This window comes from Tenrec ecaudatus, chromosome 9, assembly GCF_050624435.1.
Source record: "Tenrec ecaudatus isolate mTenEca1 chromosome 9, mTenEca1.hap1, whole genome shotgun sequence".
In the NCBI taxonomy this organism is placed as follows: domain Eukaryota; kingdom Metazoa; phylum Chordata; class Mammalia; order Afrosoricida; family Tenrecidae; genus Tenrec; species Tenrec ecaudatus.
This window is the reverse complement of record NC_134538.1, coordinates 124,011,190-124,034,952: the sequence shown is the minus strand read 5'-3', so window position 1 is coordinate 124,034,952 and position 23,763 is coordinate 124,011,190. Positions and strand designations below refer to the sequence as shown.

The window sequence follows — 23,763 nt, the reverse complement described above, 5'->3', positions numbered from 1 at the left end:
GGGCTGGCAGGTCAGACAGCAAGATTCTGATGGCTGAGACAGTTCAAATCAAGGAGGCAGGCTGCTGGAGACTCCCACGGACAGCAGGCGACAGGAGAGGTCAATGGCTCACATGCAAAGGATGACGTCAGATGACAAAGCAGACCAGCTGAGGAAACTCCCTTGCAATTGGTTGGGTGCTGAAAACAGAGGGAACAACTACACCTTAAGAGCGGTCGTGGGTTTCCTGGCAGGTGGATAGAGATACTCCTATCACAGATAGCCTTGTACTTCACGGAGTTAGCAAGGTCCTTCCTGAAGAGGATTGCAAGTCCATTCCTCTTGCTGGATCACTTCTGACACGGTCCATCATATGATTTTCCAATTCAGAACGGTCAATGTCAGTCCATTTCAGCTCACTAATCTAAGGTATTGATGCATATGAGGGAGTAATAAAAAAAAAACAAAAAAAAAAAACCACCGGAATGGTGCTGGGCGAGTAGAGCTTTCCTAGTGTGCCCTGTTCCTGCCAGGTGAGCATTGAGCGACTCGCTCTGAGTTAGTGCCCCCAGTGGTGTTGCTTGGGAAGGTTCTCTCTGGTCACCGGGAACTGTTTCAGAAACTCAAGCGCACGAGTGGTTCTTTCGTTTCAGTAAAGTGAAATGACGATGGATGGCAGATCTCATTCTGGTCACCCGTCAACTCACTGAACTCACGACATTGCTGACAACAGTCATGCACTTGTGCTTGAGACGGATGACAGACCACTGAAGATGGGATGTTGTTTGGAGGAGAGCGGTGCTTGGTTCAGTGAACTTTAACGGAATCTTTGGGAATGAGAAGGGTCACTACAAAATGTGTTCCTCAGTTGTGACTGACTGAGGAAAAGTGTGCAGTAGAAACGTGCCATGCTTTGAAAGAACAGTTCCGAAGTGACCCAGACTTTCCCCCCAGGTCAATAGAGGTGAGACGTGGTGCTATCCTCATGACCCAGAAAGCCAACATCAATCAAGTCAGTGGAAGAAGCCAACATCACCTCATCCCAAAAATGCTCATCAAGAGAAATCAAAGACCAAGATGATTCTCATTTATATTTTATTTTTTACCACAATAAATCTAGTTATTTATATTTATGATTTCCTTGGATCCTTAATTTTTATTTATCATTTTATGGGCGGGGTCTCTGACAAATCTTATAACAACCCACTATTCAATGATATTAAGCACACTTGTACATATGTTGCCATCATTTGTTTTTCTGATGTGAGGGGCACAGTGCATTTGGACTTCTTTCTATCAGGTCAGACTGCTAATCAAGCTTTCTACTTAGAGGTTCTGAAAAGATTGTGTAATATGGTGCCACAAAAAAGACCTGATTAGTGGGAGACAGGGGAATGTTTCTTCCACAGGGACACAGCACGTGCTCACGCAGGCATCTCCGTATGCCATCTTTTGGGGCAAAAACAACATACCTCTCCAGCCCCATACACCTTTAAAACCAGCAATCCCTTTATTGGACATATACCCAGAATAAGTAATAAATAGACTGTGACCAGTCATAAGTGCTCCAGTGTTCATTTCGGCACCATTCACACTGGCAAAGGTCTGGAAACAACTGAAATTTATCGAGAGACATTGGATGGGGTAACTCTGGCACACACACACACACACACACACACACACACACACAATGGAAGACTACTCATCACTAAAAAACAGGGATGGAGACAGAAAAGACACTGTCTCCTGGGAAAAGATGGAGGAAATTATGCTAAGAGAAGTTAGCTAAGAACAGAAGGACAAGTACAAGACGAGTCCACTGAGGTAGATCCAAAAAACACAGTGGGATCAGAAGAAAAAGTTTATTCCATAATTTACAGGTTGAGAGACAGGCACATAGGCATGGGACAGACCAAGCGCAATGATGCATCCAACTTGCCAACATACAGAAGGGAAAAAGAAGGGCGGGTGAGACAAGAGAAAACAAGGGAGGAAAGACGAAGGCGGGGGGCGGGGGAGAGGGGGGAAGGGAACCAGGGACTAATCCACATGGGAGGGTACTTGTTAATGTCTCCACAGGAAAGGGATGGCGAGAGGGAGCAGACCTCAACCTGCTGTATCAGGCCTTGAGGGCAGCACACTGGCACGAAGCAGTGAACGAACAGAGAGGTCTGGTTGGCCAGGCCAACCCCTTTTCCAGCTATGCCAAACCCTCTCTCCAGGAGAATGCACTTAAGATAAAGCCCGGGGAGAATGGCAGGTCTTACCAGACCACGCTGGAGCAAACAAAGAAGGAAAAAGAGAGAGAATGAGAGAGTGGACAGCATCCTGACTCACCAAGCTTTGAGGATGATGTTCCCACTTGGAGTAGCCAATGTACAGAGAGGACCATAGGGTTGGCTCCCCCACAAGTCACGGCATGCCCTTACTGACCCACAGAGCCAAGGGGGGCAGTACCAGAGACACAGTAGGGGAATTGTGCCCAGTCTGACCCCCTCACCCCAGCGAGTAACCCTAAGGGAGCACAACAGAGCAGCAAGGGGAGCAGAGCAACCAAGTTCCCGAGAATTCTGAAAATAGACTTTGGACTCGGGGGGCAGACCTTACACCGCATCAGACCCAATCAGAAACTATGCATAAGGGTCAGCAGACAGACCTCGAACTCTCCATAGGCTTTACTCCTCCCTCTTTCTTTTCTTTCCCATGCCTATCTATACAGGACGGGCAGGATAAACACTCTGGAGGAGAAAACAATGAATCCCAAGGTTGTGGGTGGGGGAGGGAGTTGAAGAGTGGGCGGGGGATAGGGAGGGGAAGTCAAAAAACCCCGGCACAAGGGAACAACAAGGGATCTAAAATTGATGGTAAGGAGGGCAAAGACTGCCTGGTGGGCTTCAATCAAGTGCAATGTAGCCGAGAGGAGGTCCAGAGAGCCAATTGATGGCACAACATGCTAGTGGTCCAGGGGGGATGTTAAAGGAAACAGAAGAAAAAACTAGGAGGCAAAAGATATTGATAGAGGTATAAATAATGTCATGTACGTATATAAATATATGAATACATAAGGCTAGGGATATAGGTCTATGTACATATATTTATAGATTAAGTATAAAGATAGCCGGCAGACATCGGCCTGTACTCATATCCTCCATCAACACGACACTTTGTTCTAATAACCTGGCATCCTATGATGCTCAATTTCCTGACAAGATCGCAGGAGAGAAAATGGCGCATTAGCTAATGTGGTGAAGAAAGCTGATGACGCCGGGTATTAGAAGATATAGCGTCCGGGGTCTGAAGAGGTTGAAATTAAACAAGCGTCCTGCTACCACAGAAAGAACAAAGCCCACATGGAAGAAGCATAGCAGCCTGTGTGATCATGAGGTGTTGATAGGACCAAGTAACGGGCATCAGCAGACCCCAAATAACCAAGTATTTTGATGGGAATGAGGAGGATCAGACTGGAGAACCAAAGCCCATCTCTAGACAACTGGACATCCCCTCACATAGGGTCACAAGAAGGGACGAGCCAGTCAGGGCGCCTTACAGCACTGATGAAACTCACCACATTCCTCTAGTTCTTTAATGCCTTCTCCCCACCCCACTATTCTGGCCCCAGTTCTATCTTACAAAGAAATCTGGCTAGACCAGAGCATGCGCACTGGCAAAGGTAAGAGCTTTAGACACACAGAAACCAGGACAGATAAATCCCTCAGGAACAATAATGGACGTTGCAATACCACGAGGGGAGGGAGAAGATGGGAGCAGAAGGGGGAACCAATCCCAATAATCGACATATAAATAAACCCTACCCCGGGGGACGAACAATAGAAATGTGGGTGAAGGGAGATAGCAGATGGTGTATAATATGAATATAAAAATAATTTATAATTTATCAAGGGTTCACGAGGTGAAGGTGAGGGCAGGCGAGGGGAAAAGAGGAGATGATAACAAGGGCTCAAGTAGAAAGAAAATCTTTGGAATGATGGCAACATATGTACAAGTGTGCTCGATACAATTGATGTATAGATTGTTATCAGAGTTGTAAGAGCCCCCAAATAAAAAAAAGTGGAATTGCGGATCTGACAAATGTCTTAAGGGAAATGGAGAGTACTTTGAAAGTGATAAGGTTGTATAAAAACATTTAAATAGAAAGCTTTGAAAAACATTGCATTTGGGGGTGGTGGGGCACCTCCTCATATGCATCCATTTCATTGTTCACCATTCTTAATTTTCCTACATTCACACTCCTCACATTCAAAGTTCCATTCATGAGAAATTTTTGTATCTGTTTGCCATCTTGAGTCCTGCCCTACCCCGTACCCAAATCAAGACCCAGAAGCTCCACTGGTGCAAGCGTCACCAGCTCAAGTCACCCTGGTGGATTCCCCTTCAAGAAAACCATTTACAGCAATTTGAACAGAAGCAGATGAGCAGATCTTTGTTCCAGTGGAGCCAATGGGTGGGTTTGAACTCCCACCCATTCAGTGAGCAGCCAAGTGCCTGTGTTGTACGACCACGGGTCCTTGCATTCCACTGGACCACTGATGAAAGCCAGTGCCCACTGTTGTGGGGACCATTTATAGGGAAATGGCGGACAGCACAATAAGCTGGGCATGAAAAGAGGAAATTCTAAGATTTCTTTACTTTCAGGACAGGGAGAGAGTCACTAGAAAGATTCTCCTCCATGCACAATGACTTGTTGAATTTCAGTGGGCTCCTGTGTTAGGCAGCGTTCTCTAGACCAGCAAAACCACGACACTTGTGACAGTGGAAACAGAACAGGATAAGTTATATAGCAAAGAGGACCAGAACAGCCAATTAGTCCAAGCAACGGTACAGAAAGCTCAATCCAACTCACTTCGGTGGGTTAACGAATTTCCTGAAGGTCCTTCCACGATGGGCCGGCAGGTCAGACAGCAAGATTCCGATGGCTGAGAGGGTGGAAAGCAAGGTTGAAGTGTCCAACAACAGGCTGCTAGAGTCCCAGGAGCAGCAGGCAACAGGAGGCTCCCATCCAAAGGACTGGAGGTCAGATGACAAACCAGATGTAGGATGCAGCTCTGGAGAAGCAGCTGAGGACACTCCCTTGCAGTTGATTGGCTGCTGATAACAGAGGGTAAACACCTCAGTTGCAGTGGTGGGCTTCCTGGAAGGTCCATAGAGATAATCCTATAACAGAGAGCCTTGTGATCCCTTCTGCATATGAATGCAGCTCCAATCCTATTGATTGAGTCACTCCTCACTTAATCCATCATGTGATTCTCTAATTCAAAATGGCCAATGTCCATCCATTTCAGCTTACTCTTAGAATAACTGTATTCATGCATTCCATTTCATTTTTGACCACTTCCAGTGTTCCTAAATTCATACTTCACACTTTCCACGTTCCCAATACGAGAAGCTTTTTGCAGCTGTTTCTCCTACTCTTGAGTCCTGCCCATCACTCTTCCAGTGCGGGAGCAACGGATGTCAGAATAGATGGGGCGTCTATTCCCCCAAACTGACCCCAAATTCATGTTGCCACTGAAACAGGTCATATGACATCTTGCCTCAGTTTGCTCTTTGTGCATATCAGGGCGTGTAGAACTTGAAGTTGGCCCCCGTGTCATAGCCCAGTTCCAGCAGCGACAGCTTCCCAGATGTGCCGGCAAACTCCTGCATTCGACTGCACAGTTCCCGCTTCCTGCTCTTTCTGCCCATTGTACATGGCAGTGAACCTCACCATGAAGTGGGGAAAGAACTGTTTGCACATTCTGCTCCAGAGACCCAGGAAGTGCAGCAGGTACACGGGGAATGCCAGGATGCCAACAAGCAGCCTGAGAAGGAAGACGGCAATCTCCATCACGCAGGTCAGGTCACTCCCTACAGGAGAACCTACCTCTTGTCTTCTGGGCACCAACTCTCAGACTCACGTAGCTGAGCCACCAGGATTGTTTTTATACTATCCAGGTAGATCCTGCTGATCACGAGAGGGTTACATTTTCCCTTCCCGAATTAGACCAGAAGGTCCATACCAAGCGGTATCATCTAAAACTTTATCTCAGATCCTGGCGAATAGTGTCACCATGCAGTAGTATATTATAGGAAACATCTTAGAACCACTCAGAGGACGCTTTGCTGAGGCCTACATCATCCAACACCTGGATGATCCTTTAATCGTTGCACCTCACAATGAAATAGTGTAACAAACCTATGTACACATGAGTGAGGCCACCTCTCAATTAATGATTGCTCCTGGCGAAATTCAGACAAGCGCCCTTCATACTGGACCACAGACACAGTAACTTCATATTAGAAAAAAATCACGTAAAAACGTTAAGTGGTTTTCACAAGCTGCTGGGAGGTATACATTGGATTCCACCTTTGCTGGGACATCCCCACGGAAGAGCTCAAACCCTTGATTGACACATTAAAAGGGGACCCACAGCTAAATGATTTTTTGGAGAGAGAGAGAAAGAGAGAGAGAGAGAAGAGAGAGAGAGAGAGAGAGAGAGAACTATTGATGACCTCAAAGTTTTTGGTGAGAGGGAGGCTGTTTATTGGGATAGGCAACCCAGGCAGAGGAAAAGATTTTTCAAGAAATCAGAAGTCTGTTTAGGACAGGTAAATTTTGAACCGACTATGAGACATCTTGTAAGAAATTCAGGGAGGGAAATGACTCATTTAGTGCCAAAATCTGTAGGTAGGTCCGCCCGCAGGATTCCGGAGGGTCGAGGTGATTCAAAGCAAGGTTGATGAGTAAAGTGGCGGCGGCGGCTAGAGAGTCCGAGGAACTGCAGGCAGGGTCCAAAGAACTGGAGGTTTGAGGACAAACCAGATGGAGGATCCAGCCTGGGAATAACTGCTGAGGGAACTCCCTTGCAGTTGATTGGCTGCTGATAACAGAGGGAAAACTCTACCTTAGCTGCAGTGGTGGGTTTCCTGGAAGATGGATAGAGATAATCCTATCACAGAGAGCCTTGTGCTTCCTGAGGGAGTCAGGGTGATCCCTTCTGCATAGGAATGCAGCTCCAATCCTATTGATTGAGTCACTCCTCACGTAATCCATCATGTGATTCTCTAATTCAAAATGGCCAATGTCCATCCATTTCAGCTTACTCTTAGGATACCTATGTTCATGCATTCCATTTCATTTTTGACCACTTCCAGTTTTCCTAAATTCATACTTCACACTTTCCAAGTTCCCATGACGAGAAGCTTTTTGCAGCTGTTTCTCCTACTCTTGAGTCCTGCCCATCACTCTTCCAGTGCGGGAGCAACGGATGTCACAATAGATGGGGCGTCTATTCCCCCAAACTGACCCCAACTTCATGTTGCCACTGAAACAGGTCATATGACATCTTGCCTCAGTTTGCTCTTTGTGCATGAGGTCGAACACCGTTGTTATGTAACTGGTTCCCCTTCATGTAGATGCTTGTTCTGTATCTTTGCCTGGATTCCTTTGTGCTGTGCTTAATGATGAATAGCATCCTATTGAGCCTATTGCCTAGCCACTTCTTGGCCTTGGCAGCCTGCACACGTGGTGGAGAATCTGCTCCTGGTCCATCACCGAGCACAGCACCAGGGCGCCGATGATCACAGCCACAGAGCCATCTGCCCCCTGGTGCACGTTCTCCCCAGGGAGACCATGAAGCTCTCCAACTGCAGCTGGTGGTTCTCTGCACAGCTCTTCATCAAGAAGTTCTCAAAGTTGGGTTTGGGATCAACACAGGTCACCCTGCATCCGGGTGGGTAGATCTTAAAGTTGGCCCCCATGTCATAGCCCAGTTCCAGCAGGGAGAGCTTCCCAGATATGCCTGCAAAGTCCTGCAGGCTGCTGCAAAGCACCCGCTTTCTCCTCGCCGTTGCTCTTTGTGCATCACTGTGAACCTCACCATGAAGTGGGGGAAAGAACTGTTTGCACATTCTGCTCCAGAGACCCAGGAAGTGCAGCAGGTACAAGGGGAATGCCAGGATGCCAACAAGCAGCCTGAGAAGGAAGATGGAAACTCCATCACGCCGGTCTGGTCACTCCCTACAGGAGAACCTTCCTCTTGTCTTCTGGGCACCAACTCTCAGACTCACGTAGCTGAGCCACCAGGATTGTGTTTATACTATCCAGTTAGATCCTGCTGATCAAGAGAGGGTTACATTCACCGTTCCTGAATTAGACCAGAAGGTCCATACCAAGCGGTATCATCTAAAACTTTATCTCAGATCCTGGTGAATAGCGCCACCATGCAGGAGTACATTATAGGAAACGTCTTAGAACCACTCAGAGGATGCTTTGCTGAGGCCTACATCATCCACTCCCTGTAGGATCCCTTAATCGTTGCACCTCACAATGAAATAGTGTAATAAACCTATGTACACATGAGTGAGGCCACCTCTCAATTTATGATTGCTCCTGGTCAAGTTCAGACACGCGGCCCTCATACTGGACCACAGGCACAGTAACTTGTTATTAGAAAAACCGTGTAAAAACATTAACTGGTTTTCACAAGTTGCTGGGAGGTATAAATTGGATTCCACCTTTGCTGGGGCTTCCCCACAGAAGAGCTCAAACCCTTGATAGACACATTAAACGGGACCCACACTACATAGTCCTAGAGCGCTCACCCCACGGCTCGCTGTCAGTTCCAGTTTGTAGAAGGAAGCACCAGCCAAGGAAAGGCTTATCGCAGGACCCCAGCTATGAGTATTCACCTGGACATTTTTCACACACCTATCACCCCCACGGCTCTGTTAGCCCAGGAAGATAAACCTTCGAGAGTGGAGACATCTAGGCAATATGGGCTTCAACGTGGTTGGTCCTTTTGGGAGCAAATAGCACAGGTGGTCATCAGAGGCCAGCATGGCGGTGAACCACTCAGTGGGAACAACCCGTCCATCATAATTCTACCTTACACACCCACTCAGATAAAAAGGGCTTGGGAATTTTCTATAGATCTTTAGAGAGTGTTAGCGGAATTTTGTGGGAAGTTAGCTCGCCATTATTCTCTCGGGAAGCTTGGTCATTCCTACAACCAACTGCATGGGTCATTACCAAAGTCTCATGCCATAAGGGGCTCGAGGGAGCCCCTCATTACTTACAGACGGCTCCGGGGACAGCAGAGCAGCCCACTGGGGCCCCTCCCTCAATCCTTCCAAACTGACTATGGCTGTGCTCAGAAACCGAATATTCACTCGCATTCTGTTCTTCAAAATGTAAGGCAGGCTGTGAACACAACCAGTTACTCGGCGTTTAATGTGCAAGTGTTTGGTCATGGAAACAGCAAAGCCATTGGGAAGTAATTCTTCACCTTGCAAACTCAAATAGCATCCTACCGCCATTCTTTCTTCATCAGCACACTAGGGCACGCACGCGTGTGCCGGCGTCCATTTCTAAGCGAAATAGCAATGCAGACGGGGTAACCCAGAATGCATTTGTGGGAAACCGAGGACTGGGAAGAGAGTGTATGCACACAAATTCTTAATGTTCACAATTTAAGAAGCCTGGGAGGCCAGGATTCTGAGTGGATGGAGGCCTTCACACTTGCGAGTTAGAGATGAGCCCCAATCCCATTTTTATAACTCAGAATAATCCGCACAACATCCTCCCATAATAGTGCTACCTTAAAGTGACCTCTTACAAGCGCACATGCTGAGGACTATGTGGCCGGCACCTTTAACTCTAGGAGCAGACAGCCTGCTAGTGCTCTCCCTGCTCAGGGGACAGTCACTCCCCCTGACCTGTCCCCAGCACTGCTGTTAGCTTACTCCTCCAATGAACTCAGGGACCTCTGGGGTTTGGGTACAGCCCACTCTGTGTGGTTCCCTGTACTGAGGGGGGCTTGAATGCCCCAAGAATCTATAAGTTGATGTTAAGAATACATGTTCTCTCCTTCTGCTCAGACCTTGTTACTGATGCCATGCCGTAGTAAGCACCCCAAAACTTTGTTTGTCTCTCAATTTCTTCCCTTTGATGACCAAACTGTCCCCGAGGGCCCATCGGAGGTCGGGGCTGGACCTCACAGGCATTCAATACTCTTACAGTCTCCAGGGCTGAGCATCCAATTTTACACAACAACGCTGCTAGCCTAAGACCAAGGTATGTCATCTAATTAGGTATAATCTAAATTTAGGGTCAAGCTAGACAGATCGTCAGAGAATGCACTCACTTAGGAAGGGAGCTGATAGAGCTCATTGGTGAGGACACCAGTCAAATGCACTCCGGCGAATATATACCACTCCTATACCGGCATTTCGATGCCTAGGGGCTTGTACACGTCACTATAGTTCTTTCTTGGATTTTTATGGGTGCCAGCTATGACCTGACAATCCACAGAGCACACCAGCAGCCGTTTACTGTCCTGTTTCACTGGGGTGGGCACTTCAATACATCTGAAAATGGACAATAGCCTCACGTACGCCAGCAAAGGGTGTAGGAAGTTTTGTTAAGATTGGAACATTCATCATGTCACAGGTGTCCCTTAAATGCTCAGGGCCAGGCCCTCAATGAACGGGCATTGGGCACACCAAATCCCAATGAGTGAAACGGAAGGGGGAGATCAAAGGTGATTTCCATACACGGAAGTCTTCATTTAGCTTTATCAACACTAAATATTTACTCCCTTACAAAAAAATTCTAACATAATGAGGGTGGAGAAACATTTTTCCACCACCAAAGAGAAAAGCCATCTGGAGAAGATCTGTGGAAGAATCTGGTGGAAGAATGATGCTGGACGGAGGATGACAGGTTACTCATCTCTAGGGTCTGAGGAGATTCTTACTTCTTTTTGAGATGGTGGAGAAAACAAATGGATTCCCCTTAGGAGGGTGCGACCTCTTGTGGAGAAAGTTGAAGAACAAGGAGGAGATGAGGAAACCATCCAATCTCCAGGATGCTTCTTTCACAGGACACTAACAGCCCAAGGAGAGGGGCTCTTTATTTGTGTTTTCACAGGCACCGGAGAGAAATACACGTCAGAAACGTCCAGAAAACCTCACAGATTCATGAGAAAGCAATGTTTCCTAAGAGTTGTAATCATATCTGCCACTGCTGACTGTGTTAGTCAGGGTACTGCAGAGAACCAAATCCACAGAAATTCATGTATAAGAGAGTTTTACATAAAGGTTAAGTGCACACGAAGAACACAATCCAACCCATTGCTGCCCAAGCCCACAAGTCCAACACTAACCCATATGTCCAACACCGATCCATAAAGTCCTTCTCCATCTCACAAAACACGTGGAATGATGCCAAATGCAGGAGGAAAGACAAATGTGTAAGTGAATGTGTAAACATCTCAACGCTGACAGGGTCTCCACACGGCTGCTCTAGCACCCGGGGCTGCAATGGGGTAGGTCCATGTGGCTTCTCCTCAGTGATGTCTTGCAGGAAGTGAGCCTTGCCAGCTGAAGCAGGGAACTGACCAAGGCAGCTGCACCCTGTTCTGACCATCACAGAGCAAATGGCTCGACAACAAGAAAGTTGAGGCTCACTAAGCCATTTATCTCTTCGGCCTTCTATTAATCCCACATGTGTTTCTTGGCCAGGTGGCACAAAAAACTTTCACTATCTCACTGATGTTGCCTGAGAGGCAATCCAGGAATCTATCAGAACTGGACAATTTATGCAAAAGTGACTGGACGAATACAACATACTGTTGATTTGCTAGAAGGTATAAAAATGGACTTTCAACATCAATTGATGCTAAAACGAACTTGAACATTAGAATTTGGGGGCATAATTCCTGATCTGTATAATATCAGTATACATAGCTGGACTTTAATTGTAAATCACTTGCAGGGATGTAAGGAACATGTCTCATTGGACATCAATCAGCTGAGAAAGGAAATTTTTACCTCAAGCAGTTTCCATGTGTTAGGTTCTAGTCTGACTGTGCGACTCAGTGTCATTGTTCGTTGCCTGCACCGTCACATGCTGCTTCCATAGAAGGCAAAGTGGTACCGAAACAAGCCACGTCACCCTTTTGAATTTAAAATGTACTCTAAAAGCGGGAAATGTGGGGAACTGGGCACCAGGAGGAGGGTGTATGTGGACAAACTCTTGAATCCTGGGAGGCCGGATTTCGATGGAGGGAGGCCTTCACATTTTTGAGTTGGAGATGAGTCCTAGACACATTCTCCTAATTAAAAACCATCCCCACAAAATCCTCCCATAATAGTGCTACCTTAGTGGAACCCCTTACAAGCACATGGCTGGTCATTCATTATGCGGCAGGCAGCCCTTCAGCATGGGAGCAGACATCATGTTTCTATTGTTCTCCCCACTCGGGGGACAGTCAGTTTCCTCTGCCTGCCCCAGTACTACTATTAGCTTTCTCCCCCATCGTGCCCTGGATATCTAGGGCTAAGACACTGTCCAACTTGTTCCTTATGCGATAGACTGTGATGGATGGGGCTTGTTAACCCAAAGACAATATACACCTGCTGGAGGATACTTTCTCCCTCTCTGTTCTTGACTCTGTGAAAGACGTGAGCGTACTACACTGTTTGCCTGTTTTTTTATTTATCCCATGAAATTGTACAGTCACTCCTTAGGATCATCTCAGTTGTGCGCTGGACCCCACGTTTCATTTCTTGGCCCATTTATCATCCTCTACCAGTGCTTCCTTAGATCTCGTTGTGACCAAACAATTTGTGTTACACGAGGTTTACTTGTGTTTTACTGCTTATGCAAAGGCGTTCATTCGGTTGTGTGGCTCACAAGAAATACGGATAGCTTTGAGAAGAATGGGGATTCCGGAACACTTCATCATGCTCATACAGAACCTAGCTTCCGAGGCAGCTGTGTGAACAGAACAAGAAAATACCACGGGGTTTAACATTGAGGAAGGTGTGTGTGACAGCTGAACCCTCTCACCATGCTTATACAATCTGCGTGCAGAGCAAATCATCTCAGAAGTTGCATTCTATGGAAAAGAATGTGGCATCAGGACTGGGGGAAGATGCCTTAACAACCTGCGACAACACAACCTTGCTTCCTGAAGGTGAGGAAGGGAGGCACTTGCTGATGAAGATCAAGTATCACAGAACTTCAGCATTTATTACAACTTACTGTAAAGAAAACCCAAATGCTCACAATTGGGCCAATATGATCAGCGGACAAAAGACGCAAATTGTGAAGGATTTCATCTTGCTTAGATCCACAATCAATGCTCACGGAACAAGAGAAACAGTCAAGATCAATAGAAACAGTTGGGAGAGCACGTGATGCATCGCAGAGACTAAATGTGCCGCGTACAGTGTTGAACAGCAAGGAGGTTACTTTGTGGAGGGAGGTGGGCCTGACCCAAGCCATGGTATTTTCCATGGCCTCACCTGCCTGTGAACGTTGGGCTAGAGCAGGGAAGAGCGAAGAAGAATCGATGTATTTGTTGTGAAGCTGGTGAAGAATATCGAAAGTCCAATGGACTCTGCCGAACAAACATCTGTTTAGGAACAAGTACAGTCAGAATGCTCCTTAGAGACAAGGATGGCAAGACTTCTCATGGGCTTTGTCACATGAATATGTTATCCGCAGAGATCAGATGCTGGAACAGAACACCAAGCTTGATAAAGTCGTGGGCAGCCTGTAAAAGGAGGACCCTGAACAAGACGGACTGATGCAGTGACTGCAGCAGTGGGCTCCACTAGCAGCTGAGGGCGGTGCAGGACCGGGGAATGTTTTGTTCTGTGGCCCATATTGGGTCGCTGTGAGTTGGAACTAACTTGCCGATACCTAACAACCACGTTTGTTCTCTCTTGCTTTGTTTTTACGTTAAGGGAAAAGTTTTATTGTAATCCAAAAGCAACACAACGGGGCTGGCAATGACTACCGCAAATCCTTCTGCAGTTATTTTAAAACAGATATCAGCTTCTGCCCGGCAATTAAAACAGTTCAAATGGGAAACTTTCACCGCACAGTAAACTCCGCCCCAACTGATGAATGGTGGCTAAAATCATAGGTCCTGGCCACACCTCTCATGTTACGTGGACACCACTCACAATTCAGTACAAAAGTTCGTGTTACAAAGCTCTCATGAAAAATTAAGTAATCAAGCGGCAATATTTTAAGTGCAGCAAGGACTGTCCATGTCATGAGTTACAAGGTTTGAATTTCCTCACATTATAACAAAATCGATCGAGAAGACTTTGCAATTTAGACAATGAACAAATCTGTCCTTTTACACAGTGACAGATGTCACTTCTCTCATCTTTCCCCTCCTCCTTTGTCTGTGTTGACTTCTTCTTGTGTTTCTGTTCTTCGCTTTTTTCCAATTCTGCTCCAGTCCATGCAGGCTTCTCACGTTTCTTTTTTTTTTCATTTTATTTTTTCTTATCATTTTATTGTGAGCTCTTACAGATATTGTAACACTCCATATTTCAATTAGATCAAGTATAATTGTTCAAATTCTACCACCATCAGTTTCAATGATCTGTCTTTCTTCTTGAACTCTTTGATCTCAGCTCCCCTTTATCCCTTCTGTGTTCTTGCCTCCCTCCCAGGAAGCCTTACGTTTATATTATATATTATTATTTGCCATATCTTACACCATCCCATGTATCTGTTCACCTGACATTCTGTTATCCTTATGTTTCTAATGCTTTTCATGTTTCCGTGCTCCTCCGTTTCTCTCTGCATCTTTGTCTTCTTACTGTGTTGACTTTCTGCTGAGCTTGCGCTGCGTCTGTGGCTTTGGGTCTGGCTTCCAGAAGGGCTATGCTTCTACTTGGACTGCTTTGACTGTGACTCCTGGTCCCACCTAACCGACCCACTGTGCCGTGTCCGCACTCTCTTTGCTTCCTCCATCACTTTCTCTTTCAGTTCCTTCACATTGCCCCCTGATGCTTCTTCTTGTACAAATACATTACTTTCCCTGTCATTTTCATTGTAATCTGGATCAAATTTCACTTCATCATTTTCTCTCCTTAAGTCGGAGGAAAATCAAGAGGACTAGCTTAACTAGGGCTTAGGTTTGATAGAATTCTTGTCAATTTGCCCAACAACTCGCTCTCTTTCAATGTGTGTGTCTGGTGGGTTAAGGATATGCAGTAATTTATTGCTACTGGACTATAATCCCTTGATTCTGATACATGCTTGTCATGATCTCTATAGTTTGTATCTACAGACTTTGTCTCTTCACCTTAGCATCTTTAGAATCTGAACTAGCTTCGTGATCATGAAGTTTTCTGTGACTCTAGAGACTTCAATGACTTTTGGGGTGGGGGTGGGGGTGGAGGGCTGCTGTTCCCATCTGAGGCAAATCCCTTTCATCTGCGGTTTCTCTTTCTGTGGGGATGCAGAATATTTATTCCGCGGAGGAGAGTCTTCTTGTTGACTCACTTCTTCCCACCCTGCGCTTGGAACTTGAATAATCTCTGTGGTCTTAGTTGGTTTTTTTTTTTTGTCTTTATGGGGCATGAAGTTTTTATGTAAGGAGCCATGAATGGATTCATGGTTACATGAAGTTCTAGTCTATTTAGTCGGTTCAGACAGATTTTTAAATGTCACGTTTTCATTCAGACGGTCTACATGACTCTTTCTCTCTCTGGCTGATGCTACTTTTGCCCTCCCCAGGGTTTCCCTTTGCCAAGATCCAATAATCCCGATCTTTGGTTTGTCCCTTTTCACTAGATGTAGAGCTATTGGAACTTTCAATCTCATGCATTGTTTTATGACTCACTTCTTTGAGTTACTGAATCTGAATTTCCTCTGACGTTGGTCACTCGTTTTGTCCTTATACTTGACTCTATTTTCAGTCTTAGTGCCAAACTTTAGTTTGCTTTAAATAATACTACAGGCTTTCCTAGACTTCATGTTGGTTGTGTAGATTTAACATCATCTTCTTCTCCAGATCCAAAGTCATCTTGATCCCTTTTGGGTTGAGGAACCAAATCATATTAATAACATCTTCAGCAGGAGCTCTATTGTCATCCTTAAGCTCTCCCACAGTTTCAGTGACAGTCCTTTTGCATCTGGTTTCTGCAGAGGACGGCCACCTGCTGAGCATCTAGGAGTATAATCCACCCCTAGAGGGGAGCTGGATCCTTCAGTTCCACTTACTTCTGCCTGACCTTTCCTTGGACTTTTTCCTGGTTAACTTTCCTGGATGTTGACGTCAGTTCTTCAGAGGGTTCTTTGATATTAGTTATATCCTCTGTACCTCCAATATTGCTCCCCAGTTTTTCTGTTGATCTTGATCATCTTAGCTGGTGGAATGCCGTCCTTGGCAGGGGTCCTAGCCATCTTTCCATGGTCAGGTTTGGTCACATGCTTTCCCTGTTTCAGTTCTTTCAGTTCACTCTGCTTCAGAATTAGCACGACCCCCACATTTGAAGGGAGTACACAGAAAATGAAAGGAGATCGTCTGTTGTGGGAAAGGAAGTGACCTACCACACCACTTCCAGAAGGAAGACAAGCCAAAGGAAGGAGAAAAAACGACGGAGTGGAGCACACCTGGGTCCACCAAGCTCCGAGGACGATAGCATGGCTCGAAGGGACCATTGTACAGAGAGGACCATACAGCTGCCCGCACGGCGGGATGCGACATCCTGCACTGACCGATGGCCCTACACGGGACAGCAATGGAGACACCTGGGGGGATGTACCACTGAGCTGGCCCCAGTACACTGAAGCAAACAGTGGGGGCATGCAATGGAGCAGCAGGGGAAGCAGAGCATGGGGGTCCCGAGGGAGTATAATGAATGGGCTTTAGGGCCTATCCATCCTTTCATGTTCAGGTCCCACTCTGTGTTTTGCTCACACGCTTTCCCTGTTTCAGTCCTTCTGCTTCAGAAGTTTTCAATGAAAACGATTAAAAATCTTTCTCCACACTTTTTCTTTCGTTTTATATTTTTCTCCCATGTTACCATCTGCTTTCTTCACCAAATCCTTATCTGTAGTGATCGCATCATGAAGGTGAGTATGTAACAGGGTTATGGTTTAAGAACAAATTGTTCTTAAGTGGGAGCTAGCATTTAGTGGGACCCCCAAAGCCACACCTGAACCTATGCCTTTTCTTTAATTTGCTATAATTCGTGAGCCATTACATGTCCTATCATTCCATAATCCAATCATGTCAAACATAATTGTGGAATTTCTTCCATAATCATACATGCTTTCTAAAACTTCCTTTCCTCCCTGGATTTCTTGACATCAGCTCCCTCTTATCTGCACCCCTATCTATGCTCGCTCCCTAATGCCCTTTCTAATTTCTCTGCCTGTGGGCCCAACATCCTTGGTTTTCACTTAATGAAAATAAGGCAACAAATAACACGGCTTCAAGAGAGTGAGCCCCAATGGTGACGCACTTCTGAGGTACACCCTAATAATAATGAGTATAAACAGAATATAATAGAACAGACATCAATTTTATTGGCACATAAATTACATATCATTCAATTCAACATCTCCGTTGTTGAGACATGTCAGTGAGAATTATACAATCGATGCCAAATCAATCTTCGTGCAACCCTGCACTCCCATGGTGAATTTGCCTTTAGAATAACTTGTTCAAACACAATCCGTTCTAGTGCTCCCGCCCCTCTCTGTCCTTTAGTGTTTAGTCCCCAAATCCCCTTTCCCTCGCTATGGTCCTTCCCCGTGCCTGCATCCCCATTACCCCTTGTACCAGGATATCTCCTTATGGATCCATTCCTCCAACGTTTCACAGTTGGCGACCCATCAGGAATAATAAAAAAAGCCCAACAAATTCTAATAAGGTGGCGAGGCTATAATCATAATTGTATAAAGACAAAAATACAAATAATGCAAATGAAGGAAAATATCCCATCAATCTGTGGCTTTTCTAAGTGGAGGTTCAGATTGTGGTGATTTCTCACATCCTCCACTTGCTACCTCTTGAGATTCTTTAGTAGGTTTTAATCTTTCTTCCCTGGATACAGTAGATCCATCATTTTTACATTTAGTCTTGTCACCTTTTGGCTTTGGCTTATATATATTTTTCTTGTCTTACTCAGATATTATTTTATTTATTTATTTTTTTGGTTTTTATTTATTTATTTTTTATTTTATTTATTTTTAACTCTATTTTATTTTCTAAATATTTTCATAATTTTTCATTATGATTTCAAATGTACATCACATCCTTCCATAATTCACATGAGCTATCGATGTATAAGCGGTGGATTCTGCATCCATGGGATCATCTTGGACAGGTGTAGCATCGTCTCGACTTGGGAGAACAAGAAGTCGGTTTGATCTTCCTCAGCCCCTCTATGTTCTCTAGATGTCTGAGATGTCTCTAGTAGCTCTGGATGCAGAAAAGATTCCTGTCCGCACTTTCACACCACTCAGCATTTCCCCTTTCTCTGCAACGCTCCTTTTCTACCGCGTCTACACTCCTCCCAGCAATAGCTTTTAGCGCATAAGGTGGTGGAGCTCTTCTGAGTCGATGAGCAGATTGGTGCTCTGTTTCTCCTTGGGGAGCACTCCGTTTAGTATCAGACTGTGCCCTAAACGCTCGAGGAGATCCTCATCATGAATGATGTCGACGATATCGTGGTGATCTTGACCTCGATCGATGGTATCCATGAGATCTGGAGCGTGACCGGTAACTTCGGCTCTTGCCTCTGTCTCTTCTGGGATGTGCGGGTGATGGTGAATAGGAAGGAGAATGGACCGATATGAGCACTGTGGCAGTTACATCAGGAACAGGAGCTGCGGTAGAAGATGGAGCTCCAGGAGCAAGAGGAGCCGAGGTAGATCGTGTGGAAGCCAATGACGGCATTGAGGGTGCTGGGTGAGTTGAGGAGGATATCGCTGGATTCATCAGAGGATCCTGTGGTTTGGATATTGGAGATCTCTTCAGAGGTTGTAGGTGCCTTGGAATCAGTGGTGGTGGTGGAGGGAACTCATTTCTTAGTCTTTGTGTATAGCCAGTCTTATTTTGGAACCTCTCAACAGCCTTCCGTAGATTCTTATTGGGAACTAAAGTATCGGGAGAGACCTCCTTCTGAAGACACGTGGGGCACGTATGTTCATCTGATTCCAGGAGTGCTGTGCGCACACATTCATCGCAATAACTGTTTCCACAGCACGGAATGATCACTGCGTCAGTCATCAGCTCCTTGCAGAGGAGACAGGCCAATTCCGCTGGGATCGGATCCTCTTCTGTGGAGGCAGAGCTTGGTTCCTCTGGGGAGAAGGGGGGCTTCTCTTTCTTCCCAAGGGCATATGCCTGTGCATCTATGATGGGGACTGCATACTGTCCAGAGCTGGTCAGCAGCGCTCCCTTCACGTTAGCATCTTTCACTTCCATCATAAAAGCTCTAGGAATGCCAGCGCTCCTTCTAATTCTACGGCCAGCGTCAAAGTTCTTCTCCCCCTTTGTCGGGCAATGGTGAATATAATGTCCAGGTTTGCCACACTGGAAACAGATGTAAGTAGGAGGTGGTGGACCTAGAGGTTTCTTCAGGTAATTAATTGGGTCATACTTGTGGGCAGACTGAAACATCATTGCTTTAATCTTGTCATCTTCAGAAGCATTGGCGTCAGCCAGATTGGCAGCCTTGGTCAGCTGGGCTGCACAAACGGACGCAGAAGAGCCGTGCATTGCTCGCAAAGTGCCCATCGCTGGTTCCGTTGGACTGATCCCAGACGTCTTGCTTGCAGATTTCACAACACCAATAGGAAGTCTTCTAACAATCACCGAAGAATTCCTAGGGATCAGCGCATTGTCATCAGTGTATTCTTCATTCGTCTGCGCCTTGCTGATCTGCAGTTTGCAGGTAGAAGCTTTCAGCTTTTCTCTCCCCATGATTTTCTCCTTCAGGTCGCACAGGGAGATGTGGAACCCATCAAAGACGATGGTGTCGTAGTTGAGTTTAGAGGCAAATTTATAATGCACACCAGGCATGGTTGCAGAGGAGTCGTTCTTGGATATCTCACTGTGTACGACTGCGCTCTGTAGAGAAGAGGAATATACAGAACAGTCCATCTACAAGAAATGGCTACTGTGGTTGCAGAGGCCAAGTTTTTTTTGTCTGTGGTGTTAGGTTTTAGGCTTCTTCTCACTCACCTAGCTGCAGGGCTGATCAACCCAAGAAGGGCTGGCAGGTCAGACAGCAAGATTCTGATGGCTGAGACAATTCAAATCAAGGTGGCAGGCTGCTGGAGACTCCCACGGACAGCAGGCGACAGGAGAGGTCAATGGCTCACATGCAAAGGATGACGTCAGATGACAAAGCAGACCAGCTGAGGAAACTCCCTTGCAATTGGTTGGGTGCTGAAAACAGAGGGAACAACTACACCTTAAGAGCGGTCGTGGGTTTCCTGGCAGGTGGATAGAGATACTCCTATCACAGATAGCCCTGTACTTCACGGAGTTAGCAAGGTCCTTCCTGAAGAGGATTGCAAGTCCATTCCTCTTGCTGGATTACTTCTGACACGGTCCATCATATGCTTTTCCAATTCAGAACGGTCAATGTCAGTCCATTTCAGCTCACTAATCTAAGGTATTGATGCATATGAGGGAGTAATAAAAAAAAAACAAACAAAAAAAAACCACCGGAATGGTGCTGGGCGAGTAGAGCTTTCCTAGTGTGCCTTATTCCTGCCAGGTGAGCATTGAGCGACTCGCTCTGAGTTAGTGCCCCCAGTGGTGTTGCTTGGGAAGGTTCTCTCTGGTCACCGGGAACTGTTTCAGAAACTCAAGCGCAGGAGTGGTTCTTTCGTTTCAGTAAAGTGAAATGACGACGGATGGCAGATCTCATTCTGGTCACCCGTCAACTCACTGAACTCACGACATTGCTGACAACAGTCATGCACTTGTGCTTGAGACGGATGACAGACCACTGAAGATGGGATGTTGTCTGGAGGAGAGCGGTGCTTGGTTCAGTGAACTTTAACGGAATCTTTGGGAATGAGAAGGGTCACTACAAAATGTGTTCCTCAGTTGTGACTGACTGAGGAAAAGTGTGCAGTAGAAACGTGCCAGGCTTTGAAAGAACAGTTCCGAAGTGACCCAGACTTTCCCCCCAGGTCAATAGAGGTGAGACGTGGTGCTATCCTCATGACCCAGAAAGCCAACATCAATCAAGTCAGTGGAAGAAGCCAACATCACCTCATCCCAAAAATGCTCATCAAGAGAAATCAAAGACCAAGATGATTCTCATTTATATTTTATTTTTTACCACAATAAATCTAGTTATTTATATTTATGATTTCCTTGGATCCTTAATTTTTATTTATCATTTTATGGGCGGGGTCTCTGACCAATCCTATAACAACCCACTATTCAATGATATTAAGCACACTTGTGCATATGTTGCCATCATTTGTTTTTCTGATGTGAGGGGCACAGTGCATTTGGACTTCTTTCTACCAGTTCAGACTGCTAATCAAGCTTTCTACTTAGAGGTTCTGAAAAGATTGTGTAATATGGTGTCACAAAAAAGACCTGATTAGTGGGAGACAGGGGAATGTTTCTTCCACAGGGACACAGCACGTGCTCACGCAGGCATCTCCGTATGCCATCTTTTGGGGGCAAAAACAGCATACCTCTCCTGCCCCGTGCACCTTTAAAACCAGCAATCCCTTTATTGGACATATACCCAGAATAAGTAATAAATAGACTGTGTCCAGTCATCAGTGCTCCAGTGTTCCTTTCGGCACCATTCACACTGACAAAGGTATGGAAACAACTGAAATCTATCGAGAGACAGTGGATGGGGTAACTCTGGCACACACACACACACACACACACACACACACACACACACACTGGAAGACTACTCATCACTAAAAAATAGGGATGGAGACACAAAAGACACTGTCTCCTGGGAAAAGATGGAGGAAATTATGCTAAGAGCAGTTAGCCAAGAACAGAAGGACAAGTTCAAGACGAGTCCACTGAGGTAGATCCAAAAAACACAGTGGGACCAGAAGAAAAAATTTATTCCATAATTTACAGGTTGAGAGACAGGCACATAGGCATGGGACAGACCAAGCCCAATGATGCACCCAACTTGCCAACACACAGAAGGGAAAAAGAAGGGCGGGTGGGACAAGAGAAAACAAGGGAGGAAAGACGAAGGCAGGGGGGAGAGGGGGGAATCAGGCACTAATCCACAGGGGAGGGTACTCGTTAATGTCTCCACAGGAAAGGGATGGCGAGAGGGAGCAGACCTCAACCTGCTGTACCAGGCCTTGAGGGCAGCACACTGGCACGAAGCAGTGAACGAACATAGAGGTCTGGTTGGCCAGGCCAACCCCTTTTCCAGCTATGCCAAACCCTCTCTCCAGGAGAATGCACTTAAGATAAAGCCCGGGGAGAATGGCAGGTCTTACCAGACCACGCTGGAGCAAACAAAGAAGGAAAAAGAGAGAGAATGAGAGAGTGGACAGCATCCTGACTCACCAAGCTTTGAGGATGATGTTCCCACTTGGAGTAGCCAATGTACAGAGAGGACCATAGGGTTGGCTCCCCCACAAGTCACGGCATGCCCTTACTGACCCACAGAGCCAAGGGGGGCAGTACCAGAGACACAGTAGGGGAATTGTGCCCAGTCTGACCCCCTCACCCCAGGGAGTAACCCTAAGGGAGCACAACAGAGCAGCAAGGGGAGCAGAGCAACCAAGTTCCCGAGAATTCTGAAAATAGACTTTGGACTCGGGGGCAGACCTTACACCGCATCAGACCCAATCAGAAACTATGCATAAGGGTCAGCAGACAGACCTCGAACTCTCCATAGGCTTTACTCCTCCCTCTTTCTTTTCTTTCCCATGCCTATCTATACAGGACGGGCAGGATAAACACTCTGGAGGAGAAAACAATGAATCCCAAGGTTGTGGGTGGGGGAGGGAGTTGAAGAGTGGGCGGGGGATAGGGAGGGGAAGTCAAAAAACCCCGGCACAAGGGAACAACTAGGGATCTAAATTGATGGTAAGGAGGGCAAAGACTGCCTGGTGGGCTTCAATCAAGTGCAATGTAGCCGAGAGGAGGTCCAGAGAGCCAATTGATGGCACAACATGCTAGTGGTCCAGGGGAGATGTTAAAGGAAACAGAAGAAAAAACTAGGAGACAAAAGATATTGATAGAGGTATAAATAATGTCATGTACGTATATAAATATATGAATACATAAGGCTAGGGATATAGGTCTATGTACATATATTTATAGATTAAGTATAAAGATAGCCGGCAGACATCGGCCTGTACTCATATCCTCCATCAACACGACACTTTGTTCTAATAACCTGGCATCCTATGATGCTCAATTTCCTGACAAGATCGCAGGAGAGAAAATGGCGCATTAGCTAATGTGGTGAAGAAAGCTGATGACGCCGGGTATTAGAAGATATAGCGTCCGGGGTCTGAAGAGGTTGAAATTAAACAAGCGGCCTTCTACCACAGAAAGAACAAAGCCCACATGGAAGAAGCATAGCAGCCTGTGTGATCATGAGGTGTTGATAGGACCAAGTAACGGGCATCAGCAGACCCCAAATAACCAAGTGTTTTGATGGGAATGAGGAGGATCAGACTGGAGAACCAAAGCCCATCTCTAGACAACTGGACATCCCCTCACATAGGGTCACAAGAAGGGACGAGCCAGTCAGGGCGCCTTACAGCACTGATGAAACTCACCACATTCCTCTAGTTCTTTAATGCCTTCTCCCCACCCCACTATTCTGACCCCAAAGAAATCTGGCTAGACCAGAGCATGCGCACTGGCAAAGGTAAGAGCTCTAGACACACAGAATCCAGGACAGATAAATCCCTCAGGAACAATAATGGACGGTGCAATACCACGAGGGGAGGGAGAAGATGGGAGCAGAAGGGGGAACCAATCCCAA

The 23,763-nt window shown here is 46.1% G+C and overlaps 2 pseudogenes; both read right to left on the bottom strand.

Moving 5' to 3' along the window:
• Positions 1-7,468: 7,468 nt before the first annotated feature.
• LOC142456109 (E3 ubiquitin-protein ligase RBBP6-like) lies at positions 7,469-16,437 on the bottom strand (annotated as a pseudogene).
• Positions 16,438-18,446: 2,009 nt separating this feature from the next.
• On the bottom strand, positions 18,447-19,826 carry LOC142456108 (E3 ubiquitin-protein ligase RBBP6 pseudogene; annotated as a pseudogene).
• Between the last annotated feature and the right edge of the window lie 3,937 nt (positions 19,827-23,763).